We start from the raw sequence: 12,924 nt of genomic DNA, 5'->3' as shown, positions 1-12,924 counted from the left end.
TCTTTTCTTTTCTTTTCTTTTCTTTTCTTTTCTTTTCTTTTCTTTTCTTTTCTTTTCTTTTCTTTTCTTTTCTTTTTTTTTTGTGTGTGTTTGTGTGTGCTTTTTGGGTCCACTCAGCGATGCTCAGGGGCTACTCCTGGCTCTCTGGCTACTCTGCGCTCAGGAATCACTCTTGGAGGTGCTCAGAGGACCATATGAAATGCCGGGGATGGGACCCGGGTTGGTTGCTTGCTCTCATACGGGAGAGTTTAATTACTCCATGTAAATTTTAACAGTCTTTTTCTATGTTCCAAAGGAATACTGTGGGAATTTCTGTGGGGACTGAATTGAATCTGTATAGTGCTTTGGATAGGGTGCTTATTTTAATGATGCTAATTCTTTCAATCCATGAACAAGTGTTATATTTCCATTTCTTTGTATCATCTATTTCTTATAATGGTAATTTATTGCTTTCTTTGTTTGCAAGCATAGACTGTGTATGACTGATGCCGGAAATTGAACCTAGGTCTCATGCATGCAAGGCATGTGCTTTTACCACTGAGTCATGTTCCCAGCTCTCATGTTGTTTTTCTTTTTCTTTCTTTCTTTTCTTTTTTTTTGCCACACCCTGCTGTGTTCAGGGCTTACTCCTGGCTCTGTGCTCAGGAATCATTCCTGTTGGTGCTCAGGGGACCGTCTGTAGTGTCGGGGATCAGATCAACCTCGTGCAAGGTAAGTGCCTTAACCTCTGATTCTCTCCAGCCCCCGTCATCCTAATTTTCATCCTAACTTCTCTGTTTTGGTCTCATTGATTTCTGCTCCTCACTTTATTTTCTTTCTTATAGATTCCTTGTGTGTACTAATTTGCTCTTTTTTTCTATTTTTAAAAATGGTTTCAGGGGCTGGAACAGTAGCACAGCGGGTAGGGCTTTTGCCTTGCACGCCGCCGACCCGGGTTCAATTCCCAACATCCCATATGGTCCCCTGAGCACCGCCAGGAGTAATTCCTGAATACACAGCCAGGAGTAACCCCTGTGCATCGCCGGGTATGACCCAAAAAGCAAAAAAAAAAAAGTTTCAATCAAATTTTTATTTATTTTTTATTCAATTATTATTATTATTTTTTGCTTTTTGGGTCACACCTGGCGATGCACAGGGGTCACTCCTGGCTCTGCACTCAGGAACTACTCCTGGCGGTGCTCAGGGGACCATATGGGATGCTGGGAATCGAACCCGGGTTGGTCGCGTGCAAGGCAAACGCCCTACCCGCTGTGCTATCGCTCCAGCCCCTCAATTAAAATATTTTTAACTCAAGGATTGTATTTAACTATGTTGCTCATTTTCCAAATATTTGAGATTTCTAATTTGAGTTTTATTCTATGATGGTACAATAAATGATTTAACGTGTTTCAAAAAGAATGTGTTCCTTTTAATGGCCCAGAATATAGTGTATCTTGGTGAATATTCCAAGTTTTCTTGAGATGAATGTGTATTCTGTTGATAGACCAAGTTTGTCTCTGCATTTGTTTCAGGATCCTGTGTCCATGGTGACTTTCTAACTCTACTGCCACTAGTTGCTACTGAGAGAGCTATATCTTCTTTCAGTTCTATTTGTTTTGTTTTGTGTTACATTAAGCTCTTTTCTTAGGCACCCATACATTTAGAATTGTTATCCTTTGGGATAATTTATACCTTTGTCATGATTGTGAAATGCTTTTTGTCATCCCTAAAAATATTCCTCGTTTTGAAATTTACTTTGCCTGCTATTAATGTAGAAATTCAGTTTTTTAAAGATATACACTTTTCCTCTTCCTTTATTTTTATCTTATCACTGATTTTTTGTTTTTGTTTTTTTGCTTTTTTGGATCACACCCAGTGATTCTCAGGGGTTACTCCTGGCTCTGCACTCAGGGATTACTCCTGACGGTTGGGGGACCCTATGGGATGCTGGAGATCAAACCCAGGTCGGCCACATGCAAGGCAAATGCCCTACCCACTGTACTATCACTCTGGCCCCTTATCACTGGTTCTATCTTTACTGTGAGTTGCTCATTCAAAGCACAAAGTGGGTTTTTCCTTTTTCCCCTTTGTTTTGTTTTGGTTTATGGCTTACTTCTGGCTCTGCATTCAGGGGTCACTCCTGGTAGGGCTTGGGGGACCATTTGGGTTCAAATGATTGAACCGGGGGTTGACTGTATTCAAGGCAGGTGCTCTGCCCCCTGTGCTATTACTCTGGCCCCTTTCTCCTAAACTTCAGTTTGTGGCTTTAGTTGGTATATTTAGACTCTTTACATTAAGAAAATAATGTCTTGTCTTCTGTTTGCTCATCTGTCTCTCTAGCTCCATCTCTGACTTCCCTTGGATCAAATTGAATACATTGTATAACTCTTTTATTTTTGCTACTGGCTTTTAACTTATATCTCTAAATTTTTTTCAGTGTCTATCCTAGATTTTGCAATAACTATCTTTAAGCAATCAGGGTATCTTGAAACAATATAAACATCTAACTCACTTAAATATAAACATCTAATACCAATATTCTGTAGATTATCCCCTTTATTATTATTATTATTTTTTTGTTTTAGGGCCACACCTGGCAGTCCTGAGCGCTTACTCCTGGTTCTGTGCCCAGGGATCACTCGTTGGCAGGGTTTAGGAAAACATATGGGGTGCCAGGAACCAAACCCGGTTGGTCTCATGTAAGGCAAAACAGTCTGCCAGCTGTCCTATCTCTCTGTCCCTGTCCCACATTTTTTGTAATCTTGCCATACATTTACTTTTTTTTTATAAGCTATAAACATATATCATAAGTTTTGGCAAATCAGCTTCCAAATCAGTACTTGGCAAACTACCTAGCAGCTGGCCAAATCTGGGCTGCTACTTGGTTTTCTAAATGAGGCTTATCAGAAGGATTACAACTGCAGCCAATAATTTATGGCTTCTATTGTGCTACAGTTACAGGGTAAGTACTGACCAAACAGACTTTATGGTCCACAAAACCTAAAATAGTTGCCTATTGCTCTTCAGAAAGAAATTTTGCCAATGTTTGCTTTAGACCTGTGTTGCCAAAGCCTGGTACCCAAGAGTGACTCAGGGGATGGTTGTAGCCTTGGATGTAACTGAGGGTGCTTTCTGATTGTTTGTTCAGAGCTCATAGAAGGTGAATTTTTTGCTTGGGGGTGAGAGTGTGGGGGGTTGTTGAGTGATTTTATTTTTGAAAGTGGATAAACAGGCCAAATAAGTTTGGGAATCTCTGGTTTAGACAGTCTTTGATCTTTTATCTTTCTGAGGAGTTAAAAGCAAAATTAGATAAAAATTAAAAATAAGCTAAAGTACTTTTAACATTTACCTCTTTTTTTAATTTTTATTGAATCACCATGTGGAAAGTTACAAAGTTCTCAGATTTATGTCTCATTTATACAATATTCAAACACCCATCCATTCACCAGTGCCCATATTCCACCACCAAAAACCCCAGTATACCCCCCACCCCCGCCCCCCCCATCCCCAACTGTATAACTGATGAATTTCACTTCATTTTCTCTTTACCTTGATTACGTTCCATATTTCAACACAAAACTCACTATTGTTGTTGGAGTTTCTCCCCAAGAAAGACAGCCCTACTACCAAGGAAGAATTTGATAATTAGTTTTCCATTAAAAGATTGTATGTTTTCAGTTTTTAGAAAAGGTCGCGTGGGCACGGTTCGGAGCTGTCCCAGTCCCGCATCCCGGAGCCGTGTTAGTTGCTGCTCAGTGTTGCCGGGGCTCCATCTGGAGAAGGTGTGCTGGCTGTACCTCCTCCGTCTGGATCCCCGGTGTTGTTGGCTCGGTCTCGGGTCCAGAGCATTCTCCGGCCGCTTTGCACACCAGAACGCCCGGCTTCTTCTCTGTTGAATGTGGCAAGATGGCGCCGAGGGTGGGTCGAGGGCGTGACTTCCGGCGGCCAGACATTTACCTCTTTTGTGGGGGAGGGTTCAAGTGGTGCTCAAGTGTCCTGGTGCTCAAGTGGTCTCCTGTCCTGGGGGTCGTTCTCCTGATGACCTCAGCCAGCCAGGCTAGCAGCTCCATTCAAGGACTGATGATGTGGCAGTGTTCCCGCCCTGTGGAACTGGGGATTACCTGGACCACCTCGGCAGTGCTGGAACCACTGGTGATGCTGGGAGACAATGTGGTGCTAGGGATAAAACTGGGGTCCACAGCATGCAAGACGAGCACCTTAGCCCGTGTACTTTCTCTTCAGCACCCTAGCCTCTATTTCTTTTGTATTGTTTTTGTTTTTGTCCCACTTCTGGCAATGCTCAGTGTTTACTTCTGGCTCTGCTCTCAGGAAGTACTCCTGGCAGTGCTCTGGGCACTATTTGGGATGCTGGGGATCAAACCCAGGTTGATTGCGTGCCCTGTTTCTTAAAAGAGAAAGTATGTTTCCAGAACTCTAGATGGGTGTACATAGGTTCTGTCTGTGTCATATTTTTGCCTGAAGTACTTCTTTTAACTTTTTTTTCTTTTGTAATGCTGTCTGTGGGCAATGAATTACCTGGGTTTGTTTTTTTCTAAGAAAATCTAGTTCTCTTCTTTTTCCAGTTAAGGAAAAATTCACTTAACAGAAAATTAAAGATCAACTTTCCATTTGGGGCTACACTGCTGGCTGTGCTTACTCACGGCTCCATGCTAGGGGATCACTCCTGGTTGTCCTCAGAACTGACTCTGTGAAGGATGGACCTTACCTACTGTACTACCTCTCCTGCCCTGTTTTATTATTTTATTTATTTTTAGGCTCCTCCCCAGTCCTTTGAAAGTACTCTGGTCTCACTCGCAGGGAAACCCAGCTCTGTTAGGGCCTAACTCAATGTTAGGGCCCAGTGGTGCCTGTGGTACTGGGGATTGAACTCAGGGCCTCACTCATGCCAGGCATGTGCACCAGTTCCAACATTAACTGTCTTTAAGAACATTTCAGTGGCATTTTTTTTTCTTTTTGGGTCACACCCAAAAAGCACAGGGGTTACTCCTGGCTTTGCACTCAGGAATTACTCTTAGCGGTGCTCAGGGGACCATATGGGATGCTGGGAATCGAACCCCGGTCGGCCGCATGCAAGGCAAATGCCCTCTCCGCTGTGCTATCCCTCCAGCCCCTCAGTGGCATTTTGTACCCCGAAATGTTGCACCGTCATCACCTGCATCTGCTGCCAAGACATTTCTTCAATCCCAAAGGAAATTGCATACTTCCCCATTCCTCAGCATCCACTTTCTGGATCTGAGACTTCATCTATTCTGGGTGCTTCAAATGAATACATAATGTGATTTGGAGATCCTTTGATTGGACTTTTTTCACTTGACATTGTATCATTGTGAGATACACAATTACAAAGTTGTTCATGATTGGGTTTCAGTCTCTCTCCCTCTTCTCTCCTCTCTCTCTCTCTCTCATTCTCTCTCTCCTTTTGGTATTATGCTTTGCAGTACAGGTGCAAGAAGGTTATTATATATGTCAGCACACAGTTCTTGTCTAGAGTGATCATTTCCAACTGTCATTGTCCTAGAGGTCCCTTCTTTTAACATCATGTCTTGAAGGTTCATCCATGTTGTGATATGTATCATCACAGCATTTCTTTTTTTTTTTCCTTTGATTTTGGGTCACACCTGATAGTGCTCAGGGCTTACTCTTGGCTCTGTGCTTAAGAGAGAGATTTTGGGGCCACTCCTATAGGCTTAGGGAACCATATGAGGTGCCAGGGATTGAAATTGGGTCAGCCACATGCAAGGCAAGTTCCCTCCCTGCTGTACAATCATTCTCACCCCATTCTGGCATTTCTTTATTCTATTGTATGAATATCCTTTGTTTCATCTATCCAACTGCTGGTTCCAATATTCGGCTATTGTGAATAGGCAACACTGAACATTTATGTGTGAGAGTTCCTGTTTTCATTTCTTCTGGGTTTACCTAGGAATGGAATTGCTGGTTCATATTCTATATTTAACTGTGTGGGGAACCATCAAACTGACGACCGCAACAGACATATCGCTTTACAGTCTGACCATCCTTACACAAGGTTCCTGCTTTTCCACGTTCTCCACACTTTTGTGATTTTTCTGACCCTTTGGGGTTGCTTTTGTTGTTGTTGTTGTTGTTTTCTTTCTTTTTGAGCCACACCTGGCAATGCTTAGGTGCTCCTTCTGGCTCCACATTCAGGAATGACTCTGGGTGGTGCCTGGGGGAACATATGGGATGCTGGGTGGAGCCAGGATAGAACCCCGGGTGGATGTGTGCAAGGCAAACACCCTATCCGCTGTGTTATCTTTCCAGTCCCAACCTTTTGTTTTGTTATGTTTTTTCTGGCAGTGCTGGGGATCAAACTCAGGGTGTGCACACAGGCAAATGCTCCACAGCTGAGCTACGTCAGGCTCTCTGACTCTGCACACCCCCTCCTAGCACCCGCCAAACTCCTTGGTGTGAGCCAGTATTTTGTTGTGGTTTTGATTTTCATTAATGATATTGAGAAAAAAATGTTTTCGATTGATCAAGTTCAGTTTATCTGATTTTTCTTTAGCTGCTTCTGCTTTTGGTGACACCTAAGAAACCATTTCAAAGAGTTAGCCGGAAATATCCCTACGCTTTCATCTAAAAGCTTTATTTTTATTTTTCATTCATCTTTTGTTAATTTTCACATGTTGTTTCAAAGGTTCAGCTTAGAAATTCCATTTATTTACATTTGTTAAAAAGACTATCCTTCCCGGGGCTGGAGCGATAGCACAGCGGGTAGGGCGTTTGCCTTGCACGCGGCCGACCCGGGTTCAAATCCCAGCATCCCATATGGTCCCCTGAGCACCACCAGGAGTAATTCCTGAGTGCAGAGCCAGGAGTAACCCCTGTCCATAGCCAGGTGTGACCCAAAAAGCAAAAAAAAAAAAAAAAGACTATCTTTTCCACAGCTTATGGTCTTGACATTCTCGTTCAAATTCAGTTGACCACTGATGTGAACATTCATTCTTAAGCGCTCGCTCTCTCTCTCTCTCTCTCTCTCTCTCTCTCTCTCTCTCTCTCTCTTATTTCTATTGATTGGGAACATTTTTTTAAATTTTTAATTTTTTATTGATTTATCTTTTGGAGGGGTCTCTACCACAGGGTGGGGCAAGCAGGGTAGGACCCCAGCAGGTCCAGGGATGAACAGTACACTATTTTGACCCCTGTCTTTTTTGGGGGTGTGGGTCTGGGATCACACCTGGTGGTGCTCAGGGTTTACTCCTATCTCTGTGCTCAGGGATCACTCCTGGTGATGTTTGGGGGACCATCTGGGGTGCCAGGGATTGAACCTGACCTGCTGAATGCCAGGCAAATGCCCTATGTGCTGTACTATTATTCTGGCCACTCTGATTCTTGTCAGTCTTTCCTTCTGCTAACACCATACAATTTTTATTTCTTTATCTTTGAAGTAAGTTTTAAAATTGGGAAGTGTGACTCCTCCAACTTTGTTCTTTTTGAAGATTGTTTTGACTATTTGAGGTCTCTTGACATATGAACTGAAGAATCAGCTTTTCCATTTCTCAAAAAAAGAGCCATCTGGATTTTGTCTTGGACTACATTGAATGTGTATGTCATTTTAGGAAGTATTGGTGGTGGGAAACGTACACTGATGAAGGGATGGGTGTTGGAACATTCTATGACTGAAACCAGCTTTGTAACTGTGTATAACTGTGTACAACTGTGCATCTCATTGATTCAGTAAAAAAGGGGGGGAGAATAAATCTCTTAGTCCATAATATTGAGATAATATTCCATTTATTTAGTTGTTTCATTTCTTTCAATAGTGTTTTGTGGACCTCAGTGTTTACTACTTACATTCCTTGGTTAAATATATTCCCAAGTACTTTATTCATTTTGATACAATTGAAAATAAAGGTCTTTGGGGCTGGAGCGATAACACAGCGGGTAGGGTGTTTGCCTTGCATGCAGCCGACCTGGATTCGATTCCCAGCATCCCATATGTTCGATTCCCAGCATCCCATATGGTCCCCTGAGCACTGCCAGGGCTCATTCCTGAGTGTAGAGCCAGGAGTTACCCCTGTGCATTGCTGGGTGTGACCCAAAAAGAAAAAAGAAAGAAAGAAAAGAAAGGTCTTTATTTTCTTTTTGGAGGAACAACATTGGCAGTGCTCAAGGCTTACTCCTGACTCTGTTCTCAAGGATTACTCCTGGAGGGCTTGAGAGACCATATGAGGTCCCAGGAATTGAATTCAGGTTGGATGCATGTAAGGCAAGCACCTTCCCCGCTGTATTCACTCCAGTCCCAATTTTTTAAGTTTTTGTTTTGTCTTGGAGTCACACCCAGTGGTGCTTGAACACAGATTAGCCACGTGCAAGGGCTTACTATCTCTCCAGCCCCAAATAAAGTTTTTTGTTTTTGTTTTTTGCTTTTTGGATCACACCCAGTGATGCACAGGGGTTACTCCTGGCTCTGTACTCAGGAATTACTCCTGGTGGTGCTCAGGGGACCATATAGGATGCTGGGAACTGAACCCGGGTCGGCCATGTGCAAGGCAAACACCCTACTGGCTATGCTATTGCTCCAGCCCCCCAAACAAAGTCTTTAAATATCCTTTTTGGGTAGTTCATTGCTTGCGTACACTAACTGTAGATAAATGTTTGGTTCTTGTGTGTTGACTGTATACTAAAACTTGGCAGGATTCATTTCTTAGCTTTAATGCTCTCTCTCTCTCTCTCTCTCTCTCTCTCTCTCTCTCTCTCTCTCTCTCCCTCCGTGTGTGTGTGTGTGTGTGTGTGTGTGTGTGTGAGAGAGAGAGAGAGAGTGAATTTTCTTTAGGTCATTTCCGTGTATAGGGTAATGTCAGCTGTGAATAGAGATAGCTTTACTTCTTTCTTTTCAAGTGGGCTGTCTTTTGTTTCTTTTTTTTTTAATTTTTATTGAATCACCATGTGGAAAGTTACAAAGTTCTCAGGTTTATGTCTCAGCTATACAATATTCAAACACCCATCCATTCACCAGTGCCCATATTCCACCACCCAAACCCCCAGTATACCCCCCGCCCCCGCCCCCCACCCCCAACTGTATAACTGATGAATTTCACTTCATTTTCTCTTTACCTTGATTACGTTCCATATTTCAACACAAAATTCACTATTGTTGTTGGAGTTTCTCCCCAAGAAAGACAGCCCTACTACCAAGGAAGCATTTGATAATTAGTTTTCCATTAAAAGATTGTATGTTTTCAGTTTTTAGAAAAGGTCGCTCAGGCGCGGTTCGGAGCTGTCCCAGTCCCGCATCCCGGAGCCGTGTTAGTTGCTGCTCAGTGTCGCCAGGGCTCCATCTGGAGAAGGTGTGCTGGCTGTACCTCCTCCGTCTGGATCCCCGGTGTTGCTGGCCCGGTCTCAGGTCCAGAGCATTCTCCGGCCGCATTGCTCACCAGAACGCCCGGCTTCTTCTCTGTTGAATGTGGCAAGATGGCGCTGAGGGTGGGTCAAGGGCATGATTTCCAGCAGCCGGGACCACCTGGAGGCTGGGCTGGTGTTGCCCCACTCCAGTGCCACCCCCCCCCCCGTCTTTTGGTTCTTTTTCTTTGCATAAGTCTGATTAGATCTTCCAGTACAATGCTGAATAGAAGAGGTGAGAGTGAGCCCAGACTGGAAACCCTAATATTGTTCCTGATATAAGAGGAGAGTACCCAGTATTTTACTGTTGATTTAACTCTGAGTTGTTTCCTATCTGTCTCTTCTCACATTAAGGATAGCTGCTTTTTATTTCTTTTTGGACCACACTCTGCAATGTTCAGGGGCTCCTCCTGGTTCTGCACTCAGGGGTCTGGGAATCAAACTGAGATCAGGTTTGTGCAAAGCAAGCACCTTCACCCCTCCTGTGCTATTCCTTCAACTCCAAGGATGTCGCTTTTCATTCTTAGTTTGATAAGAGGTGTCTCATAAAAGTGTATTAAATTTTTCTTCAACCACTTTTTCTGCATCACTTAATACGAATATGTGGGATTTTCTTCCCTTTCCATTGATGTGATATATTAGATTGATTTTTTCAGCTTAAATCATCTCACTTGGCCATGGTACAAAATTATTTCCTATGCCATTAAATTTGGTTTGCTGGTATTTTGCTATGCTTCCATGTATATTCATTGGTAGGTTTTTTTTTTTTTGTCTGCATGCTGCTGTCTGGCTGTGGTACCGAAGTATTTTTTACCTCATAGAGTAAGTTGACAAATACTCCCTGATTTTTATTTTTAAGATGAGTTTTAGAAGGCTTTGGGGTCAATTATTTAAATAAAATTTAAATTCTTAAATAATGAATAAATTCTAGTAGAATTTGCCAGAGAAAACATTTTGTCTTGGTTTTTCCTTTCAGAGGAGATTTTGATTATAGCTTCAATCTCTTTGTTAGTTATAGGTCCATTTAAATTTTGTATTTATTCTTTGTGTGTGTGATGCTGGGGATAAAATCCAGGGCTGCATCCATGCAAGGATCTACTGCTGAATTACATCCTCAGTCATCTATTTCTTCCTGAGTCCATTCTGGCTGTTATTCATTCATACTAAAGATTCAGAAATGCTTCCATAGGAAGAAACTTATAAAGTATAATATGTATGAAATGGATTCAGAGAACTCATGTTTGCATCTTCCTGCATTCATGGCAAAAATCAACCCTAAAACGTGGATTGATCTACACAGAAACCAACCTGAAACTAAACAGTTTCACAGTGAGAATCAGGAGATCCCTCAGAAGGATTGGAGGCTGAGAAACCCTCACCAATTAAGAAACCTCACTGCAGGGGCTGGAGTGATAGCACAGCAGATAGGGCGTTTGCTTGCACGCGGCTAACCTGGATTTGATTCCCAGCATCCCATATGGTCCCCTGAGCACCGCCAGGGGTGATTCCTGAGTGCAGAGCCAGGAGTGACCCCTGTGCATCGCCGGGTGTAACCTAAAAAGAAAAAAAAAAGAAGAAAAAAATAGAAAAACCACTGCAGAGCAAGAAACTGTGCTCAGGATAGATCTTTGTCCTGGGGAGAGGGAGTGTGGTGGAGTGCAGTGAGAGAGGCTGGGGTGAGAGAGAGAGGGTGCTAGTGGAGTTACGCTGAATACCCAGCATCCCAACCCTGCTTTACTTACGAAACAGGAAGTCAAGGACAGAAACTCAGGCTTAGACAGAGGTCAACCGAGGCCATCTTGATCACCTTCGGTTACCTTGCTGGTGGAAGCCACATGGAATTGTTTCCATAACAACAGACCCCGAGGGCACATTCTTGAGGAATTTCCTGATAACTCCCTTCCTGACACATAGCTATGCTAGCTGAGGACTAGGTGTCATGCTTGTTTATGACCTAGACGACACGCAGACCCATCCCTCTCGGTCCGCATCTGAGTCCTAGCAAGCAAACCGACCAACCAGCCGAAAGCATCCTGAGTCCAGAAGTCCGAGGAGAGCTTAGTCGATCAGGATTTCAGTTTTCCATCTGCTTATGGGCACTCTGTTTTACACAGTAGGTCTGCTGACCATGAACATCAGCAGCCTAAGGCATCCCGCTTTATGCAATAAAATAAAAACCAACTGGTCAGATAGCATAGGGGTTAAGATAGCTGTTTTACACTCAGTCAATCCCAGTCTGATCCCTGGCACTACATATGGTCTCCCAAGCACCTCTAGGAATGACACCTGAGCACTGAGCTGGGTGTAAGCCTTGACCAAAACAAAATCAACTGAGATAACACAGTATTTACTGCCCACAGTTATTTTTGATGAGTGTCACTACTTGCTTAGCTTGTGACAAAAGCATATAAACCTGCTGGTTTCCCCAAACCTATCTTGGGACATCTCTACTGACATTTTATTCAGTGCATTTGTCTGAATAAAACTTTCTCTGTTTGAACAACCCATTACTCTCAGCTCAGATATTTGAACCCCAATACTGGGGGCCTCCTAATGTAGAACAGGTCAGCAAGGAGTCCTCACTGCCTTCTTCTGTCCCAGCCAAGCCTGGAGAACACCCTCTTTTATTTCCGGCAGGGTAGAGGCCACGCCTAGCAGTGCTCAGGAGTTACTCCTGGCTCTGTACTCAGGAATCACTTCTGGTGGGCTCAGGGGACCATATGGGGATCAAACCCGGGTCAGCCGCTTACAAGGCAAATGTTCTGCTCTATCATGCCAGCCTGACGACCCCTTCTTCGACTGAAGCCCTGGACTCCTTTTAAACGCCCCCCGGCAGGTAGCACAGTTAGTCCTACCCGTGACTGTGACTGGGCAAAGGTGACCGAACCCTTGTTCTGTTCAAGCTTGGTGCATAGTCCCCGGCAGCCACGTAGGAGAGAAACACCCTTGATTGCCATCTGGACCTGTTCCAACTTGCCATCTTGAACCCTCCCCGCCCTCTTCACACCTGGCCCACAGGCACTCCCGGGATCTTGCAAGCTCAGATTTCTAGCTACCACCCAAGTCTGGTCAGATTTCACAAACAGATGCGCCCCTGCACCCTGACCACCAGGAAGTCAAGGCTTGAAACTTTGGTCGCTGCCAAGACCCGCCCAGATACTCATGCAGCCGACCAGTGCTCAGGTTTGCTTGCCCTCATCACTACTGTCACTCCAGGTATTTGCCTCCACGAATCTGCCAGTCACCACAGAAGCAGATACGGCGCTCCAGCTACCATGGCGCACACATGCTGACAAGCCTGTGACGGACCACAGCTGTGGCCAAATACTCGCACCTGTGAACCCGGGAGCTGTCCAGGACTGCTAGGTCTCATTTGCTGCTACTGGATGCTGGTGAGTGCGAACTCCCAATGGTCTCCCAGGCCCACATGAGCTCAGAGTCACAGCCAGCCCTGGTCCTTGCCTTCATGACTTCCCCAGTCACTGCTCAGACCCACACAAATATGAGTCCTGGCATCAGGACCTCACAGAGCACCAGATATAATAAGGAAACAGAGGGACT

This window comes from Sorex araneus, chromosome 6, assembly GCF_027595985.1.
Source record: "Sorex araneus isolate mSorAra2 chromosome 6, mSorAra2.pri, whole genome shotgun sequence".
NCBI classification, from domain to species: Eukaryota; Metazoa; Chordata; class Mammalia; order Eulipotyphla; family Soricidae; genus Sorex; species Sorex araneus.
This window is presented reverse-complemented; position numbering follows the sequence as displayed.